This window comes from Crotalus tigris, unplaced genomic scaffold, assembly GCF_016545835.1.
Source record: "Crotalus tigris isolate CLP2741 ecotype Arizona unplaced genomic scaffold, ASM1654583v1 scf7180000017550.10884619, whole genome shotgun sequence".
Lineage (NCBI taxonomy): Eukaryota > Metazoa > Chordata > Lepidosauria > Squamata > Viperidae > Crotalus > Crotalus tigris.
In genome coordinates, this window is record NW_024096468.1 from 10,545,839 (window position 1) to 10,563,004 (window position 17,166).

At 37.3% G+C, this 17,166-nt stretch overlaps 1 long non-coding RNA gene across 1 annotated transcript; it reads left to right on the forward strand.

The window, feature by feature from the left end:
• The first annotated feature begins 1,249 nt into the window (after positions 1-1,249).
• Positions 1,250-16,453, forward strand: LOC120306140. The gene is made up of 3 exons (XR_005556180.1): positions 1,250-1,404; positions 6,528-6,577; positions 15,269-16,453. It is a non-coding gene; the product is annotated as an uncharacterized LOC120306140 (long non-coding RNA).
• The last annotated feature ends 713 nt before the right edge of the window (positions 16,454-17,166 follow it).

Below are 17,166 nucleotides of genomic sequence, written 5' to 3' on the forward strand. Positions count from 1 at the left end.
TGCTTTTGAATAGTCTTTTTTTTTAATGTTCATTGTTTGGTATGGAATTTTTTAAAGTTGTCTTAACTACTGGGTAGCTGAAAGCTCCTTCTCATATAATCATCCTTTTAGCTGTCTGCATCATCTTTGGCTTTATATATCTAAGATCTCTTACCTTAGGACATTGCAGGCCAGACAGTGTGGACAGCAAAGAAGATTAAAGAAAGAGAGAGATCGGGGAAGCAAATAACCCCTGCTATCTTGAAATCAAGTAAGTTCTTAAACATAATCAAAATAAACTATAAAGAAATGTTAGTATCCTGAGAATAGGATAGAAAAACTGAATGAGAAAAGGAAATAACAAGTGGTGGAGAATGGATAGACTTTAGTTCAACATTAGTATAGATCAAGTATTCCAACAGCTGGTTCCAATTTGTTATAGAAAATTAGAAACAGTAAATTCAGGAAGCCAAGCAAATATCTCCATGTAGATTTGTTGCATATATATGCCAAACCATCTCCATTTTTCTGAAGGTTCCAAGGACCATAGAATGTTGCTAACACAAATCCTGAAGGTGACCAGCAAGACATCATAGGATATATTCAAAAGCAACTGCATAAAACTCATATTTTGCAGCTGAGGAAAATTGATATTCTTATGATCACTGTAGCAGTTTTCTTGTTAGAGACCCACAATACACTGCAAAATACCTTTCTAACAATAGCTCTGGTCTGCAGGAGAACATCAGCATTCCCTGTTTATTGCAGGTGGTGCCAAAATATTCACAATGCTGAGATAATTATCCTTTTGCACCTGCAATTACTGTGCTTAATTTTCTGATTCAACATGCTGTTTTTAGACTAGATAGTATCCAATGGCGCCATGCAATATGTTTATGTTGAAAGTCATGAAGCCTAGGAGGCTATAAGAACTGACTTTTCCAATATAAAAAAAATAAAAGTTTATCTTCATTAATACTTACTAGAGCACCTTTAGCTTGTACATCTTTTGCATTCTTCTCCTTGTCTCAAAGATGTTTATTTTTTCCAAAAGGCAAGAAGAAGAAGAAGAAGAAGAAGAAGAAGAAGAAGAAGAAGAAGAAGAAGAAGAAGAAGAAGAAGAAGAAGAAGAAGAAGAAGAAGAAGAAGAAGAAAGAAGTTGTTTTGCTTCTCATCCAAGAATCTTCATCAGTTGTAATTTATGAATGAAGTTTCTTGGATGAGAAGAGAAACTTCTTCTTCCTCCTCAAAAATAAATAAATAAATAAATAATAAACATAGTCCAGTTGCCTTTTGAAAAAAAAGAAAGAAAGAAAAATTACCCTTGAGACAACTCTGACCCAGATGTCAGAGAATCCATAGACATTCTTCTCTTTGTTTATCTTCACATGAGGAGCATGACAAGATGGATCACTAAAATGAAAGGTAAAAATCTCCTTCAAGGTGAGCTCAACATCTGGTGTCACTTTTTTGACAGCTATTGTCCTCTTTAAGGATTTTCTGTTCAGTTTCATAATCTAATCTACAGCCCTTGTATTCCCTGGAGAAATTCCAGTAAGTACTAACCTAGCCAGATCTTGGCTAACTTCCAATTCTAGACAAGACAAGCAAAGTGCTGCCATCTGCTGAGATAATGAATCACTATTGTTGTCCTGTTCACAGAGCAGAAAATGAAAATGAAACCAAAGTGATTTAGCAATTTTTAACAGATTTTGTTGGGAAAGGAGCATCCATTAAATCTGAATATCCCTCAAACTTCAATTTACATAATCTATATAAATTTACAGAGTTGTATAATTTACATAATTTTTCGTACTTCAGATAAATAGACAGTTTTAAGCAGTTATGCAAGTTGTATGAGATTTTAAGGTAGATTATGCAAATTTTTGTAAATTGTACAGACCTATCCGCCAAACAGCAGACTTTTACATTATTTGAGGGTGAAGATCAATATGAACAATTCATTTATTCAATTTGGAGACTGCTAAATGAGGGCCATTAAAATGTTGAAAAGGTTTTATAGTTTGAAATATTGGTCCCTTTTCTAAAACACCGTTCTATATAAAAAAGCAGAAAACAAAAAAGTCACAACATATCCGGTTACCACTAGACACGGGTGAAATTGCTTCCTGCCATTTTTATTATGGAATCTTTAATTTTTGTTCTTTCTGGATAGGTGGGCAGACCTTCAAATCAAGTTAGAATAACTTTTCATTTCTGCCTTAAAGAGCCTAAGTGACTTCATAAGTATTATAATATTGATATCCACAGGTGGCAATTTGCTTTGAAACTTGCCAACCTCTCAACTTATTTTTATAAATTGAAAGAACCTTTAAAAAAGCTATGTAGGGCAGGAAAGTTAGGCAACAAGCTAAATATTGAGAAGCTCGGTAAATGTCCCTAAATACCATGTTGCTTATCCTTAAAGTAGGTAGTCCTTTAAATAATGTGGATATAAAACCTTTTACGCTTTTGAATTGCAAGACCAGGACTTTGAACTCAGAAAAAACTGGTGCAACTAGTCAGGACAGCCTTCCATCTGGGAAGACTCAGAATGGTGAGTTTAGATCTAAGAGTTAATCATCTCATTTCTCAAAATGAGACACAAAATGACCCAGCAAGAAGATTTTATATACTTCAGCTCTAAACTGCTTTGTGCAAATTAGCTAAGGCAACTGTATCTGGCTGCAGAAAGCAGATGATGTCTAGATGGATGCAAAGAGTTAGAGTTCTCTCTGTTGGTATATGAAACACAAACAGGATTGTACATCAAATCTCTACTCCCTATCTCCATACATTAAATGTACAGTGAACACATGGGTATAAAAACTGGGCTTCAACAGGAGAAGTAAAAACCCAGTTGACCAATAGATGGCAGCAAACTGATAGGTTTCTGGGTTTCTTTCCTGCCCTAAAGCAGGGGTCTCCAACCCCTAGTCTGTGGGCCAGCACCGTTCTGCGGCATGTCAGAAACCGTTCCATGCAAACAAGTGAAGCGCCATCCATGGCATGCAGGCAGCATACAAAACCATGCCCCCTCCAGTCTGCAGAAAAACATCTTTCCATAGAACTGGTCCCTAGTGCCCAAAAGGTTGGGGGCTACTGCCCTAAAGTGATTGTCCAGACTTTTCTAGTCCAGATGTAGCAGCAAATAGTTACAGTCATGTGATGTGTCACTTGATGATCGTGGGTGATTCACTTAACAACTGCAGCAGAAGTGAAGTCATTAGTCTATTGCAGAAATAAGATTTTCCACTTAGCAACCATTGCTGTTAGCTGGGACTACCTGTAATATTTAAAACCTGGAAAACAGGTGCTCTTTTCCATATATGGTACCGTATTATCTCAGTTATTTAGTATTGCAAAGTGATATGAATATCCAGTGTTTCTGTCAGTCACTGCCACATAGGTTGCTGCCCCACTCCAAAAGAAATATCTCCCAATGATTAAAATTCTTCATAGAAGCATATAAAATTACATTATTGGAGAATGACCAGTCTCTGAGTATTTCTGCATAGCTGCTGGTTTTAATTATGTTAAATAGGATCAAGAGTTTGATCTTCCTATATCGCTTGTTCACCCCTACAATTGGAGTCCCTCCTTTTATGCACACTTCTTCAGAAGTGCCCCTGCAGAGTTCTTTTTCTTGATCATGAAACAAGATCGTATTATGGAAATTAAGAATAATCTCTGGCAATACCTGCAACAGAGGAATAGTTGCTGAAAACGATAGAATTTGCTAAAATAGCCAAATTTACCTCTTGGTTAGAGAAAAGACAATACTATTGCTGGCTAGAAACCCCTTATGGACTTTTTGTGGAAAACGGAAAAGAATTAACTTATGCTCTATATTTTTGACAATTAGGTAGGATACATTATAAAGTAAGGGTAAAGTTTTCCCTTCCTAGGTCATGTCTGACTCTAGGTGGCAGTGCTCATCTCCATTTCTTAACTGAGGGAGCCAACATTGTCCAAAGATGCTTCCATGGTTATGTGACCAGCATGACTATATGCTGAAGTGCACAGAATGCTATTACCTTCCACCAGTGGTACCTATTTATCTATTCACATTTGCATGCTTTTGAATTGCTAGGTAGGCAGAGCTGGAGCAAGTAATGGGAGCTCACCACATTGGATGGCGCTCTAGTCTTGAACTCGGGCTGTCAGCTTTCTAGCTGATAAGTTCGGTGTCTTTAACCCCTGAGCCATCTAGCCCTATATGTAGCTTGTTTAACTTATGCTAAAATCCAATCCAGTTTTGAGGACGTGTGATAGAAAGATCCTTCCAGAAGATTTTGCTAGTGTGGACTATAAGCAATTTTGTTTGCTCCTTTCAAATACGCTATTGGTAAAGAACAAAGGTGAACCGGGTGTTTCAAATTTTCAAATTTTCTCTTAGTGGTCCATCATCCTAGCTACTCAAGCTTCTTATTAAATATCTCCTCTTTTAGCTGCACTGATTGCTTCCCTAATATATATAATGAAATTCAAGTTGTGGATTCTGAGATGAACTGCCTGAAGTGAATTTGGTTGTGTAAGAAAAAGGATTATAATGAAGGAGAAAAGGAAATGAACAAAGAAATTATCTCTCAGTGGGGGAATATATTTAATTGACATATATGAGAAGAACAAAGGAAAGGGAAGAGTCTGCTTTATTACAAGATAAACGCTGCACAGTATCTTCACCTTTAATCTGTATTTATAAGACAGCTTTATGGTAATGACCATCTTTGCTCTTTTATCTTTTGTCATAAGAGATCCTTCTTATGACAAAAGATAAAAGAGACCCAGCTCTCCTTTCCTTCTCCTTCTCCTTCTCCTTCTCCTTTTCCTTCTCCTTCTCCTTCTCCTGGAAATCTGGAAATATATTTTCTTACTTGGAGATATGAAATTCATAGAGACTGATATTAAATTGAAATAAGCATAATCTTCAAATGATTTTGTAAGTGATTTTGAAGTAAAATCCAGACCCCTATATTCTTTGCCATCACTATGTACTTTGGTTGGGGAAGAAAACAGTCTACATGTTTTATGCTGCAGTCTGCACCTTCACTATTCTTATAAATCCTGATGTCTGGAGATTCTCAGTCCTCTGGATCGTGGTTGTCTCAAAGTCTTTGATACTATCAATCCTGATCTATAAATCAAAACTACCTTATCCACAGTAATTGTTGGGTTTAAGATAAAATAGTCGAGATTAACCAATGACATACTTAGAGCACAGCAAACTCCAATCATGCTTATTTGTAGACAAAGTTATTGCCCTACTTTTTCTCCTGGCATTAGGATTCTGAATTACAGCATGTTACTTAGATCTAATGGAACTCAGGAGAATTCTACATATGGCTAAGTAAATATTCTGACATTTTATGAGCATGTCTCAAAATCTTTTTTGCGGGACACTGGAAGGGGGTCTTGATAGGTTAGGATTAGAGGGGGACCAGTCCAGACAAGGTATCTTGCTCATTACAATTTCATTTCTGCCTTGGTGGAACATCTAATGGGTGATGGTCTTTAGAATAAAAGGCAAACTAGAGGGATGAGTTGAATTTCATATTTGTATCAGTTTCATCTGTGTTTTTTAGCACCCTGGTGATCAGTGGGGTGACAGATGTTGCGCCAAATTGCCCTGACGTCTGCTTTTTAGCACCCGTATCACCAAGGCCAGGACATTTTACTGAACAAGATAGCTCCCTTTTCAAGGACCTGAACATGACAGTAGCTCAATCTTACTTTAAAGTTGTTGCTAGGATAATATTTTCCATCACAGATAAGTCAGTAAATTGTTTAGGAGCCAGATGACAAGTATGTAACATACAGAATTTAATCCTTCAGCAGAAGGAAACAGGTAGCAAGGTCATGCTGTAATGGCTGTCATTGTTAATTTTAGGAATCTTATTACCAAAACATCACTGTAAGTGCAAGCATACATATGTGTAATATTCCTTCTATCCCTTGTCCTACTTCAGATTTTTTTTCTCTTTTGTGTCTATTGTAAATCTCCCAGGACAATGAGCTGCCTCATTGCAAAAGACTAAGAACATGGAAGATTACTCAAGATATGAAAAGAAGTACTATACTTGATCTTAGCCAAAAGGTTGAGAAACAGAGTAGATTTAGCCAGAGTATCCTCCACCCCCCCTCCAAGATTGTATTCCAGGAAATGCTAAATATGTCTTGGAGGACATCTGGAGAAAAAGCAATAAATGTGTATCCTAAATTCAAATTACATTCCTAAATTACTTTCTTTTACCATAGATGTCAGCCTTTTCTATTCAGGTTGTTAAGGCTTCTTCACCATTTTCAGCTGTAAAACTCCTGCATACTCCAAACAGCACAATTATCAGATATTACATATAGTCAGGAATTTTAATTGAATGTAGACTCTTTTTGCCTTGTATAACCCTCTTTTTATTGATGTGAATTGTTCCAATATAGCCAGCCAACAAATCCAACTTTTCACCAATTACTAGCTAGGAATGAACAAATCAGAGAAAAGAAATGGAAGGCTTCTGTCTGATGACTTTTTCGTTGTGTTTTGCTTACAGCAGCCAAAACTTGCTGGTTACAAGTCTTCACTGCTTCCAAGGCTGTCCAGGTAACCTCTGTCATTGTGTGATTACCAGATAAGTTTGAGAACTGCTGTTGAAGAGAAAACTTCTAAGATAAGAGCTTCATTCACCTGAGCCACTTTGTAAAGAGCTACAGTTCTGCCAAACTTTTTGGTGTAATTCTTTTCTTATTTCTTTCAACCGCACACACTGTGAGATACTAATAGGGAGGTTCTGTCAGCAGGCTCCAGATTTAGTATTTAGAATCATCATCTTGATGTGCAAGTCTCTCTACCAATAGCACTACATTTTAAAACTTCCCTTGAAAGATAATAATCAGATTATAGGTGGAGGTACTTATAAACTCTCTTCAGATCTATGTATTAAGAGAGGCGATGGTGAAAACAAAAAGGTGGAGACATTTGGGAGAGCTTATAATTTGCTTTGTCAAGGTTTCTTCTTGTACATGCAGGATGAATATCTGCACTGGACTGGTGATTATGTACGAAAAGATTGGATGCTTTGATTTTGCCATGCCCATGCCATGGATTAAGCCCATCACAAAGTAAAACTGAATATCTTTAGAAAAATATTAGTAATAGCAAGTGTCTACATGAAGATTGTATCAACTTCACATATTTGTCTCGTGCCCTGAAGACACCTGCATTTGTATTAGAGAGTGTCTGATGAATATCTCTTGTTCTTCAAGATTATATACTATAGGATTCCTGTATAAAAACAAGAGATGCTAAAATAAATAATAATAAAGTTGGAAGGGACTTTGGAGGTCATCTAGTCCAACCCCTGTTCAGGCAGGAAACCCTATTAATTTCAGACAAATGGCTGTCCAGTCTCTTCTTAAAAACTTCCAGTGTTGAAGCATTCACAGCTTCTGGAGGTAGGTTGTTCCACTGATTAATTGTTCTAACTGTCAGGAAATTTCTCCTTAGTTCTAGGTTGCTTCTCTCTTTGATTAGTTTCCATCCATTTCTTCTTTGTCCTGCCTTCAGGTGCGTTGGAGAATAGCTTGACCCCCTTTTCTTTGTAGCAACCCCTGAGATATTGGAACACTGTTATCGTGTGTCTTCATTAAACTAGACATACCCAATTCCAGCAACTGTTCCTTATATGTTTTAGCCTCCAGTCCCCTAATCATCTTTGTTGCTCTTCTCTGTATTCTTTCTAGGGTCTCAACATCTTTTTTACATCATGGTGACCAAAACTGGATGCAGTATTCCAAGTGTGGCCTTACCAAGGCATTGTAAAGTGGTATTAACACTTCATGTGATCTTGATTCTATCCCTCTGTTAATGCAGCCTAGCGCTGTGTAGGCTTTTTTTGCAGATGCAGCACACTTCTGGCTCATATTTAAGTGATTGTCCACTAGGACCCTGAGATCCCTCTCACAGTTACTACTATTGAGCAAGGTACAACTTATACTATACCTGTGCATTTGGTTTTTCTTGCCTAAATGTAGAACCTTTGGTGTTTGGTTGTAAGAGGTCCAGTGATAGGAGACTGATATTTGTAGATTCTTTGTAGTACTGTGGTAGGAATGTGATTTAAGGTAGTCTTAAATCCTTAAGTCCTATGGTTAGATGAATCTGCTTTCTCCAATTGACTTTGCTTTTCAGAAGTGGTCTGTGACGGTTGGAAATGGTGTTCACATGACACTGGGACATTTCAATTGTTGGACAGGATGTTTGGTTTTAAGGACCCTGATATTTTTAGATTTGTGGGACACTGCAACTGTTCAAGCATTTGCTGGTTGCCATGTACTTGAAATTTAATCACTGTGACCATGGGGATGCTGTAATGGTCATAAGTGTGAAGATTGGACATAAGCCACTTTTTTCAGTGCAGTTGTTACTTAGAATGGTCACTAAATAAATGATCATGAGTCAAGGGCTACCTGAATTTTGAAGTTTGCTTTTATTTATATGGATTAGCATATTTAATAATATTAATGCACTCTTTTGTCCTTTTTCTGTAATGATTGTTTAGTGATATGCATTCACCTTTATGAGTCATTATAATTGCACTGATATTAATTTGTAACTTGAGACATTTATGGGTTTTAGCCATAATACTCCAGAAGAAGAAATATTTTTGAGGACAAATGGCATTTTATCTGTATTATTTTTTGGAGATTGCATCTTGACTACAAAGCTCCAGGTAACCACTAGATGGCAGAAAATAGAAATAAATACAAAACATTCTACCTATTTGCTGCCATCTATTGGATCACCTACTCACTGGAAAAGGCAATTATACTCAGAATAGTTGGTAGAAAAGGAGAAAGGAAATGAGGCTGCCAAAATGAGGCTAGACATCATTAAATGAGGAAATGAGGCTAGACACCATTAAAGCCAACACCTGCCAAAACATAAAACAATTAAAAGAAACTGTACAAAATTAGAAAATGTAAAAAGAACTGGCCCACAGAATCGCTGAAAATTGAATATAGTTGAATGGATAACATCATCAGGGGATTGATTGGGGTTTTTTTAGTTCATGTTAGCTAATCCTAATTCTTTATATTATTTAGGGTCTGGTACAATCTCTATTTTAAGAAAAGAAATGAAAGTTTAAAGATGCTGTTGTATTGGTTAATAATATGCCTTAAATAATCAATTTACCAGTGAAAGTTGAATTTATCAAGCTTGGATTACAATTAAATTTTGTATTCCTGACACTTCAAAACCTGAACTGAAGAATTTGCTCACATTTGTCCTTTGAAATGGATTTCTACTGATCTAAAGAAATACCATTGAAAACGGATCTCTATGGACAAAGGTTAGTTCATTGTTTAAATGCTGAGTTATCTTTCCATATCTATTGTATGTTATGTATGCATTTTGTTTCCTATTCCCCTTCATTTTGTCTTTTTTAATTCATATTTGCTTTTCTCTTTATTTGTTAATTAAATTTATACAGCCACCTATCTCACAAAATACAATAATCAAAAAAACTCCTCTTAGGGTTGATGGACAAATAGCTTGAAAGAAAATTTGAAACTTTATTACTATCTATGTTGACAACCATGACAATTTTATATGCACAAAGATGTAAAGATATACCAATTCCCACAATGGAAGAATGGCTGGTAAAGGTGATAGAGTTTGGAGAGATGGCAAAACTGACTGTTTTCATTAAAGAGAAAAAACAACATCTAGTTTTGTTTCTATTTGGAGACTACTTCTGGATTTTGTACTCAAAACTGGAAAAAAAAGTCTAGATGATTATAATGATTTGTCCTAGAAATGGCTTGAATTTTTTAGAAATGTAAAGCAAAAAGTTTAAGCTAAAATTCCTTTTATATTCTATTGCACTGAAAAACTTTGGAAGTCACTACTGTTTTTTGGGGGGGGTGTCTCTCTTTTAACTTTCTTAATCTTTGTATTTTATCTTCTAATACACAGGTCCCCAACCTTTTGGGTATCAGGGACCAGTTATGTGGAGAGAGATTTTTCCATGGACCGGAGGGGCATAGTTTTGTGTGCTTCCTGCATCCTATGGATGGGGCTTTCCTTGTTTGTGCGGACTGATTGCTGGCATGCCGCGGCCTAGTACTGGTCCACGGACTGGGGGTTGGGGACCCCTGTTCTACTAAACTTAAATAAAAAAAAATTCTGATTTAAAATCAAGTAACAGCTACAGGTAATCCTCGACTTATGACCACAACTGAGCTCAAAATTTCTTTTGCTAAGTTAGACAATTGTTAAATGAGTTTTGTCCAATTTTATGACCTTTCTTGCCATAGTTGTTAAGTGAATCATTGTAGTTATTAAGTTAGTAACACGATTGTTAAGTGAAATCTGGATTCCCCATTGACTTTGCTTGTCAGAAGGTTGCAAAAGGGTATCACATGACCACAGGACACTGCAACTGTCAAGTGACTGAATTTTGATCTCGTGACCATGAAGATGTTGTAATGGTTGTAAGTGTGAAAAATGGCCATAAGTTATTTTTTCCAGTGCTGTTGTAAGTTCAAACAATCTTGACTAAACAAATTATTGTAAATCAAAGACTACTTGTATAAAAACAGACCATATAAAACATAAAATCCAGATTAAAATAAAATTATGGAAACAATATCCCAACTCCAGGCAAAGGGAGTATAAGAATGGGCATCTAGCAATGGAACCATCTCACCATCTATCAGTCTCAGATCTGGGAAGATAACCAGGTCTTGTGGAAATGTTATAATATCAAAATGCATGGACCTAAACTATCGGGGAAGGGAAGAATATTTCGTAAAGGCCATGCCACAGCGGAGAATGCACATCTCCTGGGATCCACCAAATGTGGGTCTCTAGGTGATGGTACTTGCAGCATGCCTTTTCTGCCACATCTAATGGGGTGATCAGATGGGGAGGTGTGGTACCTTATATAAACCAACCTTGTTGGTCTGTTGTTTGAAGAACAATATAACATCTTGCATCTTGTAGCATTTTCTTCACCTCCTTTCTTGATTTTTTTCTTTTTTAAACATTATAGCAGCATGAATAAATAGCAAATCTTGCTTTGATCTCTGCAAGCAGCCAAGCTTCATTGAATGGTTTTGTTGGATTCAAGTGAGCCCTTTTTCTCCCTCCAGCCAACGATCTTGTCTTACAAGTTTATGGAGCAAGTTCAGAAAAAAAGATAGAACATAAGAGCAAGCAAACCACTTTCGTGCTGGCAACCATCCGCTGTCCACAAAGTCAGTGCATTTTGCTAATTATCTATTTATTTCTGTGTTTCTTGGCTAGCACTCTTAGTCATCAGATAGGCCAGATGGCAGAGACATTGGCACCTGTAATGAGAAAAGAGATAAATATTGAAGAAATGCAATTATTTTTGCACTCTTTTCTCACTATCCATATCTTACTCTAGTTCTTTAGTTCTTTTTTTAGTTTTTTTCATTCTTTAGTGCATTCATTCATTTTTCAGCTGCTGATACTGAAAAGTATGACTGAGTTGATATTTCTGCAACTTCCTTAAAGGAACCTGTAGTGTGAAGGAATTCTCTAGAACAGACATGTCAAACTCGTGACGTCACGTGATGTCGCGCAACGTATCAGGAGAGTTTTGCCATTGCCGGCAATGGGTTCTGCATGAAGCATCTGGCCTGCAGGCCGGCAGTTTGACACCCCTGTTCTAGAAGGTACCATCACACAACAATGAGCCAATTATCTTGATCATATTATTCAGGATTTATCTAGAAATCAACCTAACTCCCATCATTGGAAGAGGGAAATAGCTGATCTGGAGGTGACTGGAAGAAAAATGGTAACACCTGTGGTGTAATGAATGGCAATCTGTATGACTTAGATAGGTGCTGTTAAAAAAAGTATCACTTGCTCAAATGTGCTAAAAAGGTAAGTGTTCAAGAAAGTCAAGAAGTTGTACTTTCTCTGATTATATTTCCTGAAAGATCTTCATTTTTTTCTTATATATTTGGATTTACTATTCAAAAATATTTTGTTATACTAAATATATAAGCATGAAGAAATGGAAAGCCACATTTTCTCAGCAACAAATTTTAGTAGTTGTGGGGATGCAGATTTCCAGGCACACTTACTAAGAGAAAGATTTGTAGTTCTGCAGATTGATTATATTTAATTATCTTTTTAATCATTTCATTTTCCTTAGTTTTATTTACTGTTCTTTGATCTAACAAAATGAAATTCAATGGTGAAAAAAGCAAGGTTCTACATTTAGGCAAGAAAAACCAAATGCACAAGTACAGCATAGGTGGCACCATGCTCAATAGTAGTAACTGTGAGAGGGACCTCGGAGTCCTAGTAGACAATCACTTAAATATGAGCCAGCAGTGTGCGGCAGCTGCCAAAAAGGCCAACACAGTACTAGGCTGCATTAACAGAGGGATAGAATCAAGATCACGCGAAGTATTAATACCACTCTTCAATGCCTTGGTAAGGCCACACTTGGAATACTGCATCCAGTTTTGGTCACCACGATGTAAAAAAGATGTTGAGACTCTAGAAAGAGTACAGAGAAGAGCAACAAAGATGATTAGGGGACTGGAGGCTAAAACATATAAGGAACGGTTGCTAGAATTGGGTATGTCTAGTTTAACGAAGAGAAGGACAAGGGGGGACATGATAGCAGTATTCCAATATCTCAGGGGCTGCCATAAAGAAGAGGGAATTAAGCTATTTTCCAAAGCACCTGAAGGCAGGACAAGAAGCAACGGGTGGAAACTAATCAAGGAGAGAAGCAACCTAGAACTAAGGAGAAACTTCCTGACAGTGAGAACAATTAATCAGTGGAACAGCCTGCCTCCAGAAGCAGTAAATGCTCCAACACTGGAAGTTTTTAAGAAGAGACTGGACAGCCATTTGTCCGAAATGGTGTAGGGTTTCCTGCCCGAGCAGGGGGTTGGACTAGATGACCTCCAAGGTCCCTTCCAACTATTATTATTCTCAATCATCGCACAGTCAGCCAGATGTTCAGACTGGATTTGGTATTTTGTCTACCTATCGAGTCCTTACCCAGGACCTGGGATAGGCAGATGTGGATGTTTGATGGTATTACAGGTATCGTCGCAGGATGGAAGCAGTTCCTAATAAGGCCGCCTTTTGCAATTGACTAATAGCAATTTGTCAATGCCAATGGTGTTCAAGTGGTGCTCCAGTTGTTTTGGGATTGCACCCAAGGAGCCTATGACTATTGGTACTACCCTTGCTTGCTTTTGCCACAGTCTTTCTATTTCTATTTGTAGGTCTTTGTATTTTGTTATCTTCTCCAGTTCTTTCTCTTCTATTCTGCTGTCTCCAGGCACTGCCACGTCCACTATCCAGACTTTTTTGTCTTTCTTATCGACAATTGTTAAGTCTGGGGTGTTATGTTGCAGGTGCTTGTCTGTTTGAATTCTGAAGTCCCAGAGCAGTTTAATTTTATCATTTTCTATGACTTTCTCTATTTTATGATCCCACCAGTTTTTGCTTACAGGCAAATGATATTTTTTGCAGATCTTCCAATGCACCATTGTTGCTACTTTGTCATGCCGCTGCTTGTAATCAGTCTGTGCAATCTTCTTGCAACAGCTTACCAAGTGGTCCACTGTTTCTTCAGCTTCTTTGCATAGGCGGCACTTACTGTCTGTTGCTGTCTTCTCAATTTTGACTTTGTATGCATTTGTCCTTAAGGCTTGGTCTTGTGCAGCCAGAATTAGTCCCTCGGTCTCTTTCTTCAATTTTCCTGCTCTTAGCCATTGCCAGGTCTTGTTATTATCTGCTTTCCCAGCTATTTTTTTAATGTATTGGCCATGTAGTGCTTTGTCTTCCCATGCCTCTATTCTGTTCTTCATTTGGTCTTTCTTGTAGGCCAGTTTGGTCTCTCCAGTAGTTAGTAAGCCTTCCTGATATACTAATTTCAGTGCATCTTCATCATTGTTCTTCAGATATTCTTCCAAAGCCATTTTTTCTTCTTCAACCATCTGATGTACTTGTAGCATTCCACGCCCACCTATTTGCCTTGGTAGATAAAGTCTATCAATGTCACTGCGTGGATGAAGGGCATGATTCATTGTCATTATTTTTCTGGTCTGCCTATCCATTGCTTTTAGTTCTGCTTGAGTCCAGTCCACTATTCCAGCTGTGTACCTAATGACTGGGATTGCCCAGGTGTTGATTGCCTTTATGGTATTTCCTCCATTGAGTTTGGATTTTAAGATCTTCTTCACTCTCTTGATGTATTCACCTCTAATCTTTTTCTTGACTTCAGTGTGCTTGATGTTGTCAGCTTGAAGGATACCCAAGTATTTGTAGTACTCTTCCTCATCCAGACTCTTAATGTTATTTTCGTGGGGCATCTTGATTCCTTCAGTTTTCACTATTTTTCCTTGTTTGATAGTAAGTGTGGCACATTTGTCCAAGCCAAACTCCATTACAATATCTTGGCTATATATACGGACAGTGTTGAGCAGCGATTCTATTTCAGATGATGTTTTTCCATACAGCTTCAGATCATCCATGTAAAGGAGGTGGGATAGTCTGGCAGATGTTTTTGATGTTTGATAGCCATGTCCTGAGTTATTCAGTATTGTTGACAGAGGAAACAGTGCAATAACAAATAGTAATGGTGATAATGAATCTCCTTGAAATATTCCTCTCTTGATATTAACCTCTCCCAGCTCTCACCATTGATCTGCAACTGTGTCTTCCATTGTGCCATCGATCTTTGCACAAATTTTCTGATGTTTCTACTTACTCCTGTTATTTCTAGGCACTTGATTATCCAGTCATGTGGCAGAGAGTCAAATGCCTTTTTGTAGTCAATCCATGCCACATTCAGGTTGGTCTTCCTTCTCTTGCAGTTTTCCAAGATCATTTTGTCTATTAGGAGTTGATCTTTTGTTCCTCTGCTATTGGGGCGGTTTCCTTTCTGCTCAGGTGGAAAGAGATTGTTTTCAACTAGATGCTGTTGTACTGCATCAGCTACCACACCAGTTAGTAATTTGAAAGTTGTTGGTAAGCAGGTAATTGGCCTGTAGTTACCTGGTGTTGCCCCTTTGCTGGATTTTTCATTATTAGGTAGGTTTTCCCAGTTGTTAGCCACTTTTCAATTTCTCCTCCTTGTAGTATATTGTTGAATTGCTTGGCAATGAGTGGGTGTATAACAGTTAGATGTTTCAACCAAAACCCATGCAGTTCATCTTCACCTGGTCTATTATTATTATTATTATTATTATTATTATTATTATAACTAAACATATGTTTGCTTTACAGAAGGATGGGAACTTTGTGTTCTCCAAGGATTTTGAACGGCAAACAGCTGAAATTCCTGTCAGCATGGCAGTGATCAAGGATTATGAAATGGTGTAATGTTTGGAGAATGCTATGTGGCCACCTACTTCCAAGCTTTCCAGCTACTTTAACAACTTTATTATACTTTTACTGAATGAATCAATGGCTTGAAAAGACTTGTGAAAGAAACCTACTTATTTCCCAAGTTCAGTTTTTTAGATTTATTCTTACATTTCCCTTTAATGCATGCCCACGTAAGCCTTCAAGTTGATGTAGACTCCTAATGATAGCTTGGATAAGTCTGCAGTTTTATTGGCAAAATTTTTAGAATTGGCTTGCTATCCTAGGGTTGAGAGGGAGTAACTGGTTCAAGATCACCCAATTGGCTTTATGCCTAAGGCAGAGCTAGAACTCACAGTCTCTTCTTTTCTAGCTTAGTGCTTTTAAACACTAGATCAAAGTGACATTTCCCTAATCATGCATAAACTTACCCTGGTAAAAAGTCCTTCCTTCCTTCCTTCCTTCCTTCCTTCCTTCCTTCCTTCCTTCCTCCCTTCCTTCTCCACCATCCTTCCCTTCTGCCTCTGTAGCTATAGGTGGCTATAAAGTCAAAAGAATTATCCAGGCGCGACTATACCAGGGGTAGCAATCTTGGATCTTTTATGACTCGTGGCTTCAACTTCCAGAATTCCTACCCCTGGACTATACATTTCATACTGTGAAGAAAGATAAAATTGATTGGTAATCTGACAGATTAGTTGTTTCTTTTAATAAATTGTAGAAAAAAATGACTTTCTTAATCCTGGGCATATCTGAACTGCACTTTTATACTGCTCCTGTCCTGTAGTCACACTAGCCTCATTTTAATATAGGTTTAAGGTATTTTATATAGTTTACTAATACTTTTGCTGTATCTTGCAAGGTATTCAGTTTAAACAGCAGATTACCAAGTCCCCCATTGAGTAATGTTTCGGCTGCTCTGCCTTCCAACTTTCCATGTCAGGAAGGTTATAGCTCAGGGTTTTCCTTCCTGCGAGTTGGTCTTTCTGGACATATATACTTGTTTATGTATTCAAAGTCCAGCAGACTTTTTTAATTACTATGTTTAATTTTCTCACTATTTATCACTTGGCTTAAAAAAGGAAGTCCAGTGGTGTATTGTTTCAAGATTTTTCCCATCAGTTGAGATAGAAGGTTATCACAATCTATTCTAAAATAACCCATGGTCAATGAATGTCTTATGAATCAGATGTTTTGCCCATGAATTAAACTGTTTGTGTCTACATTGCAGGCTTAATTGATTCTGTCTATTATAGTATCACCTTTGGTTACTTATTGTGCATTGTACTTGTGTTGGTTTTCTCCTGTGGGTATGAATAGCAGAGATACAGGCCATGCCTTTTCTTAACAAAATACTGTCAGGTGACTCAGAATCTAAGACTAATTGATGTCCTGCAATGCATGGTGCTTAGCAACTGGAAGAGGAAGCAAAGAAATTTGCTTTCCCCCCACTTCTGAACACAAAAAGGACTGCAATGTATTTAATTATTGGTATTTCTGTCCTAACCCAAACATCAAGGCCTAGGATATATTATTATGTATTTATGTTCTTTTATGATAATGTAGCACAATTATTTTTATCATATCTTTAGCATCCAAATCCTTACCATAAGCCGGACAGTCATAACAAGCTAAACTAACACAGTAAGTAATAGAGTGAAAATGTAGATAGTACTTCAGTACCAAAAGTAATCCAAGAACTTTATACAGTCCATCTTTGGATGCCCAGACTTACATATGCCTACCATATGGCACATAAGGAGTCTATGTGTCTGTAATCCAAGAACACATTTTGGTTGCGACAAAGTTCTCTACATGGG